This window comes from Spinacia oleracea, chromosome 4 (genome assembly GCF_020520425.1).
Source record: "Spinacia oleracea cultivar Varoflay chromosome 4, BTI_SOV_V1, whole genome shotgun sequence".
Taxonomy (NCBI): domain Eukaryota; kingdom Viridiplantae; phylum Streptophyta; class Magnoliopsida; order Caryophyllales; family Amaranthaceae; genus Spinacia; species Spinacia oleracea.
The window spans coordinates 155,851,160-155,860,017 of record NC_079490.1 but is presented as its reverse complement, the minus strand read 5'-3'; the positions used below and the strand labels follow the sequence as shown (position 1 = coordinate 155,860,017).

Genomic DNA, 8,858 nt, shown 5'->3' with positions numbered 1-8,858 from the left:
ACCTCCCTTTTTGCATCAACATTAGATTTATGATAAAAGAGAAACTAGTTGTATAATAGACTTTTGATTTGATTAGATGGCACAATTAACTAATTAGTGCCATCATGTGGACCCACAAGAATAAGAAGGTGGTTCTATATTTTTAATATTTTTTAATTGAGGCGGTGAAAATTAATCACTCTGTTATTTTTACACGCGTAATTTTGACGCGATTTAACGATTAATTAATGTATATTGAGATTTTTTTTTTTAAATAAGACAAATTATCTTTATTTATAATGTTTCATTTTTATTAAAATTCTGATATTGAGAAAATGAGAAACATTTAATGTCCCAATGAAAAAGTGCGAGAGATTAAATGTTCCAATGAAATTAATTGGTTATAATAATCATTGGACATAATTTTTGATAGAATATTAAAACATTTATGTGGTAATATAAAAGGAAACGTAAAGAACAAAAAGAGACGGAATGAGTAATTTTTTATCCAAACAAAATTTTATCTACGTAAAAACATGATATGATGCGTACCCCATCGTTCCTTATTAATACTCCGTATTTTGTTTTATATTTTATATGGAATTTAAGGAATTTGAAAAATGACATGATTTCCTATTAATGTTTTTGTGCTTTGTTGGAAAATTACACATTTGTTTGGTTTATACGTCAATTGAGCAAAACAAAAATTAATAAAGCGATAGAAGCTTAATCCATGACGGGGAAGCAGAGAGCAGAATTAAGACCCTTTTGACTTTTGAGGGGGAGAGAATGCATGGTAATATTAGGAACATGTTTTGAGATTTGATAGGAAAGTTACTTGGAGTTCCTTAGGGGGCATTAGAATTTTTTAATCTTATCATGAACTATCTTCCTAGAAAGGGTTTGTAATTGGTTGGGGTGTAATTGGTTGGGGTGTAATTGGGTAAATGAGTTGAGACTCTCAATAAATAATTTGAAATGGACTCGAATATGTAACACCCTGACCCCTATCCAAAGATTTATCCCAGCCAAGTACGTTTAGCTGTGGAGTTTCTTAGGAAATTAGCTCCTTAAAAGAAAGACGCGTCTTGTTGTTATGAGTAATATATTAAATCCCATTAAAACAATCATGAGGGGTCTTATATGCACGCGATGCGTGCGAGATATTTCAGAACTTTAAATTATTTTATTGCAACTAATCACCAAAAATAACATGCCACAAAATTTGTTCACAAAGTTCATCTAAAGAAAAATTTTACACCGTGTGCATTTTCACGGGATCTAAATAGTTAATTCCATAACACTAATAATTCAATATTCATAATTAATTCGTAATCAAACTAAGAAAAACAAAACAATTGTTCCGTTTAAATAAAGTAAAGGTCCATACAGTACTACTGAAAAGTCAAAATCCCTTGAAAAATCACTCAGTTGCCGTTCTCTATTCTCTGTTGCTGTTGCTGTCTGTCTCTGTCTGCAGGTGGTCTTTTTTTTTTGTAGTTTGGCTGGATTTTTTACTGGTGCTATGTCTGCACAGAAGAAACATAATTCATAACAAACTAACTGAATTAAACCTTAGGAACACTTAATCAATCAAAGAAATTAGTTTCTTTTGAACTAATTAGTCATCACATACACATGCATCCTGTAAAATAAACACGAACTCCAATAACACACCAAATCAGTCTAGAGCATCACTGCTTTCCTGCAAAATCCAATAACTCACTAAATCATCCAGTAACTTGATATCTATCTCCAGTAACAATCATCACTCAAATGGCACAAAATGTATCTCCAGTAACTTGATATCTATCTCCAGAATTACAACTTATTAAAGGATAGAAGAAAATCAATTTGTAGAAGAAAATCAATTTGTAGGAAGAATGGACAGTAGAAATACCGAAGCATGGACATATGGCCAATATGAAACTGCTCCTCACTTTCCCAACAAACAGTTTGGCTCCCGGATCCCCAGCTTCTGCCATGACCAGTTATCCCTTTTTTGCAAACAAACATCAAGTTCTAAACAGAACAGCAACAAAGTTTCCTGCAAGTTTGCTTTAAATCCTAAGCAGATAAGCTTTTCCTTGCCTACATCATCAAGTTGGCCTTCAAATTTTCAACTGCTAAATAATGATGCTAAAGGTGTTCATCATTATTTACATGAATATATAGCCATACTAAAGGTGTTCAAATGCTAAATGTATTATTCCTGCAAGCTGAAATTATTAGGCACCATGCGCATCAAAGGCAGTGGGAAGCTGAAATTCAAAGAGCAATCAATTATAGATCGCAATCCACATCAGGCAATCCTTCTGATACAACTTGCAGACTCGAATATGGATGTCAAGAAACATAGTGATAGTATTCTACTGATATGTTAGCTAGGTGCCTGGACCATGTTTGTATGCCTGTATAGCAATGCCCTGCACTTGGATAATGGCGCTAACAAATTGAGTTTTGGAACGACCAGTTTCAGGAGCTTTCGAACTCCCTATATGAATGGGATGAGTTTCAGCATTCTATCAGTGACTGTTGATTAAATGCTACTTGCTCACCATTTCTGATAGGGACAATATAAAGTACTAAGCAAAAGCTTTTATCTTATAGAATCTACAAATGAGGTTGTTTCTCCTAGCTGGAATATCAAAGATTTTATCGGAGGAACTTAAGTCAGTTGTCTAAATTTCCTTACAAAATTTGATATGATGTGATTAAAGTTATTTGTGAGGACTCGCTGGCTTGGTATCAAATTTAGGATTTAGAAATCCAATCCATGCCTTGAGACATGAGTTTACTTTACGAATAAGCCTATTTGGTTAGCAAATATCTGAATCAGGTTGGAATAAGAAAATCTCATTCCTGCTGTTTGCTTTTGCCATTTTTTATTTTTTTGAAAGTCTAATACCTTAAATCCCCCAAGTATCAAACTAACACAAACTTATGAATCTGGGATTTCTATTAAGATTGTAGCTAGTACGATCTGAAAGTTTGTGATGTAAAGATGATCAGAAGTTTGTGACTTTTAGGATTGTTGTATAAATATCACTCTGTAATTAATTGATTATTGACTATGAATTTCACTCCGTAATGAATGGAAATTATTCTTTTAGGGTGTGTTTGGTATTATTACCAGTTTTTAGTCTCTAGTTTTAGTAAAACTTAAAACTGTTTTTGATTTTGTTTTGTTATTAATTGAATAATGCATCTCCGATTCTATACGTTGGTTCACACGCATCAGAATTGTAGCTATTTAAGCTCATACTATATTGTTGGTTTAGACTGTCACAATCAGAAGGAAGACACCATATAGCAAGATACATTAATGTTGAACCTAATACGAAGTATCAATGACGAAAAAGAAAAAACACCGGGACAGTCAGAAAGAGAGGCTAAGAGCTGCTTAAGGATTCTGAATTTCTGATGTAAAAGTGAAGTTATTTATAACTATGTAGTTTCTGTTTTTAAATAGAGAAAAATTCAAAAACAGAAACTACATAGTTATAAATAAGCCAGCTGATAATAGGAAAGGGTGAAGTCTCTCCATTAAAAACGGATATATGCATACAGATGCAAAAACACCCACAAAGCAGTTTTTTAAATGAGACTGCAAAGCTCCATGCCACGATGAGAAATGAACATAAGAGAGCTTAAAATCAAGTCACCTGGTATGACAATTTAATTAGATTGTTGAAAGACAATACAGAACTTTTAACAACCAAGAAATGCAAAGACAATTTAACATAAAATCTACATAAAAAAGGGAAATCATGTTATCAACAAAGCTTTTTCATGGGTGCTACATCCACCAATTGAAGCTTTTAATCCTGAACATTCGTATACGGTTGGATATGTGTTGCATATCGATTGGGCGGAGGAGTGCATGTGGTTAAACAAATATATTGCGAGCAAAAAAAGAAAGTGATAATTACTATTTTGTATGTACTTCAATTTTGGTTTTCCAATGGGATATGTTAGTTGTATCAAAATAATGTTACATTTTTTTAATAGCTTTAAATTCGTCATGTAAGGCTACGAGTATTGTATGACCTCAATGTCGCAAAATATGGACTTTGCGAATGATGTGCATGAAATAATAGGCACAATAAAGTTTCTAAAATTCACGCACGCATCGCGTGCATAAAATACTAGTAATAAAGATCAGAAGGAGAGGGGGGATTGTTGAATAAAAATTCAACAATACAAATTTTCATAGTACAATCATTAATTACAAATTAACACATATTTTGTGGATAAAGTAGGAGAATTCGGATATTTAAATTATTTGATAAATATATATTTAGCAAAACAACACATTTTTTAGGGCACAAAAAAAAACACTATATTATAGGACGGAGGGAGTAATATGAAGTACTATGTATTTTTATTTTGTCTGATTATCAGAATCCGTAAAAAGAGCTAAAAAGTAAGAAAAAAGTAAAAAGTTATTAAAAATTATTAGCAGGTAAATCTTTTAGCTTTTAACAATTTAAGGGAGCGTTCTCTTCACCTTAAAAAAAAATACGAAGTTTCATGTCTAATCAGTCCAAATTATGTCGGGTTCTATCAAGTTAATAAATTTTAATAAAGTTCAATTATGACAATTAAGTTTAATCAATTTCCATAAATATCGATAAATTCGGTTCACGCAGATGTAAGTCTCATTTGAGAAGGAGAACTCATCCTAAAAAATTCAAAGTTCCTTAAAGCAAAAGCATTATAACACAGTAAATTAATAATACTTCGTAGTAAAAAGTAAAAATAACTGGTAAAAAATGTAATTACACGAAAATATAAATATACAAGTAATTAAATAGGAGTAATTGTGATACAAATAATTAAGTGCGACCATGTGGCACTAATGGAAGCTGTCTCAAAAATAGGAAAAAAGTTACGTGAGAGACAAAAGGTTTACTGAGTAACATGCTTAGCATGTGACTGTTAACTTGCATCATGTGGTCATCCCATGTGGATTAACCTTGGATTTTATTTATGTAAAAAACAAAACCAAAAAAAAAAATCTGAAATTTATCTGTCAAAAATAGAGCTGGCAATGGGTTGGGTTGGGTCGAAATCAGGTCGACCCATTTATAAACGGGTTGAGATTTTCCCAACCCAACCCGACCTGTTTAATTAAACGGGTTGAGATTTTCAACCCAACCCAACCCAACTATAAACGGGTTGACCTGAAGTTGACCCGTTTAATTTTTTTTTCCCACTTTTAATTGTAAATTGATTTGACTATAGAATTGCGAGGTGATTTTGTTATGGCATATCTCATTGCAAAAAGTAATTTTTCAATATGTATTTGACATGAATCAAAACGTCAAATAATTATTCAATGTTGAAGGGAAAATGAGAAATAAAATCTTTCAAATCACATTATACATATATATATTACATACTTGCTTGCACTTAAACGGGTTAGACGGGTTGTTTTCGGGTTGAAAATTTCAACCTGACCCAACCCATTTAATTAAACGGGTTGGGTTGGGTTGACCCATTTAATTAAACGGGTTGAAAATCTTAACCCAACCCTTTATTATTGGGTTGGGTTCGGGTTGGGTTGGTGGGTTGGGTCAATTTTTGCCAGCTCTAGTCAAAAATATACAGAATAAACTCTAAGCTAAGCAAATATTCCTACCACTTCACCGCCACTATATTTTTTCAAAATAAAAAATAAGTTGGATTATCACTTTACTTCAACTTGAAGACCCCGTTCAGAATTTATGATGTCACATATAATTATAAAACTATACAATGAGTAGTTCATTAACGGGAAATATTCTCTCAGTTACTGTCTAAATCAACAGTTAGGTTTACATGAATGAAGAACTTTTGAAGTTTTTTTTTTGGACAAATTGTTTTTTACCACCTAAAAAAATCTAAAAATTGTTTTTTACCACCTAAAAATTTAAAAATTGTATTTTACCACCTAAAAAAAATTAAAAGTTGTGTTTTACCACCTAAAAACGGGAAAATTAAAGAAACCGTTTTACCAACTACTCATGTGAGTTGCTTTGACTTGAAATCTGCTATTTCTACTGCTTGTTGATATGCTATTCTGCTGCTGCTTTGCATCTGCTATGTTGAATCTGCTATCTGCTGCTTCTTAGCTTTGATTTTGCTTTGCTATTTGCTGATTTGCTATACTATGCTATGCTACGCTATTCTACTTAATTTGCTTCTGTTTTGCTTCAACAAGTTTATTTATTAGAAACAAACAGACAAACTGAATTTTCTGTTAATAAGAGAGAAAAGTTGGTTTTATTAGGCAAAATAATTTTCCGTTGATAAGAGAAACAAACAGGTTGTTATTTCTTTTTATCCCATGATAATTGTCATTTCGATAGTTCAAGCACAAGTTCATTAGTTTTCCTAGCATAATTTTTACTTTCTGATGTACGAACGTTGCTTGCTTATCTGCTATGCTATGCTTATAATTGACATAAAAAAACGATACTAATTAGTTCATAATAAATTCAATTAGCATTTTCTGACATTAATTTGAAAAAACAATTCATATTCAATAAATCCCCAATTCAAAATTGTTATGAACCCTAAATTTTATTTTCAATTTTAGGGGTTAACTTAAGTCATGGAATCATAAATTCGAAAAATTTCTTGACATACATCATGTTTCGGAATCAATTACACACACAAATTGGTTTATTAACACAATTAACATCGTTTCAATTACTCATTACAAATTGATAAGATATTATTTTTGACACAAATAAAAAATACCTTAAATAATCTCTTGTATCTCCTTTGCAAAGATCAGAAAAAGTAATTGAATTTGAGAAATTTTATTTTCGTGAATTAATGGAGGAAATCTGGGTAAAAGATTTAGCAGAAGGGAAGAACACAAAGACGGGGAAGAGAAGGCAACGGAGTAAATACAGGGAATCGCGGGAATAAGTGAAAAAAAATCTGAAATATTACCGTTATTGTGGATCCATAAAACGGTTTCTTTAATTTCCCGTTCATAGGTGGTAAAATACAACTTTTACTTATTTTTTAGGTGGTAAAATACATTTTTTGTTTTTTTAGGTGGTAAAAAACAATTTTTGGATTTTTTTAGGTGGTAAAAAACAATTTGTCATTTTTTTTACTAACCTAAATGTTATGGAGTATAATTTTAAGATAGGAAATTAATATTTTTTTTTAAATATGACCTAATTTATACGGAAAAGAAGTTAAAATAATACTCAACCTCATACTCGTAAAAAAAATTTGACTTCTTAACTTGCCCATCTAATTAATTAAGTGGGGAAGTACAACCCCACATTTTTTAATGTATATGGATGAGTGATTATGACTTCTCACTTTGATTAGTATTTAGTAATCGTACCAAGTTACCTTACCATGACCTAATTAAAGCCTAATTCTACTTATAAAAAATAAATTAGCGACCATTCAACTTAACCAATAATGAACACAAAGTGTAATTTTTTGATGATTTTGTTACTCTTCTTTTTAATTTTAATATTATTTTATTTTTTATAACTATTAATGTTTTTTCTGTCTAGTTTTCTATCAACCCGCGTGATCAAATGATCTTATTAGATTTTTGTTTATTATTTATCTTCTTTTCCTTAATACTTGAGTACTCCCGTAGAAAATCTATAGCGTTGCTAAATGATTATTACGCTTGTTATTTACACGGTCTTTAAGAAACTTTGGTGAACATATGATGGTGGGGTAATAAGTGAAAAAATGTGTGGCTATAAGTTGCCCAACAATCACACTACAATAATTTGTATCTTTAACGACAACCTAATTACGACGGGTCAAAAATCCCGTCGTGAAAGCCTTTTGCGACGGGGCTAACAACCAAACAATGACGGAAATAACCGTCGCAAAATGTCTTTTACGACAGGTTAACGACGGGATTTTCTATTAACGACAGCCCCCTTTCATGACGGGTTCGCGACAGGAAATCTCGTCGTTAATCAACGATTATGGGCCTTACGCGACGGGATTTCCCGTCGTTAGTAGTACAATATCTTGTAGTGTCAGTGGCTTATTTAGGATTTTTCAGGTGTTGTGTAACTATCGACACAACGCACAAAATATATATATATATATATATATATATATATATATATATATATATATATATATATATATATATATATATATATATATATATATATATTAAAAAATTATGAAAGTACAATTCGTCCCAAAGTAATAAATATTCATATTGCAATTAAATACCTACAAAATTATTATAATTATTATGTAAGGGTTTCAGGTGGGTGGTGGAATAAATAATTTAATTTAAGAGACCATGGTTTTAATAACTAGTCTCTTAGATTTTAAATTAAAATTTGAAGGTAGGGTGGTGTATAGTGTATTATTCAAAAACCAAAGAGATCGCATTTGTTTTGGGTCTGGTCTGTTAGGCTTGATTAAGAATTTACCCGCCTCCTGGTCTGTTATGTAGGGGGAACACCTTTTTAATTATTATCGAAGAGGCCAGTTCCCGAATATACCAGGTCCTTTAGCTCTCAGTTTTACCTCTCTTTTTTTTTCCAAAATTTTGCTAGGTCACGTGACCCACCAGAATCCTTTGTAGTTCCGCCTCAACCAACAATATAGGTGGATAAAAAATAATATCAAGTATTGTGAGTGAGTAAGTTATGTTGGACTCCCATGATAAAATAATGCAAATTGTATGATGTGGGTCAAATGAGGGGGTGAATGTAAATTTATACTACCTCTGTTCTGAAAATTCTTAACCCTTTGGAATAAGTGCCCAAAGTATGAAAATTTTGACCGTAAATTATCACTATTATATACATCAAAACGTTATCATTGGTCTCGGTATGTAGTTTCAGAATATCAACCTTATTATAAAATTTTCACATATG

The 8,858-nt window shown here is 31.5% G+C and overlaps 1 long non-coding RNA gene across 1 annotated transcript; it reads right to left on the bottom strand.

The window, feature by feature from the left end:
• Nucleotides 1-1,145: 1,145 nt before the first annotated feature.
• Nucleotides 1,146-3,753, bottom strand: LOC130460095 (uncharacterized). The gene is made up of 2 exons (XR_008920015.1): nucleotides 1,880-3,753; nucleotides 1,146-1,684 (listed from the first exon to the last, which is right to left on the bottom strand). It is a non-coding gene; the product is annotated as an uncharacterized lncRNA (long non-coding RNA).
• Nucleotides 3,754-8,858: the final 5,105 nt, after the last annotated feature.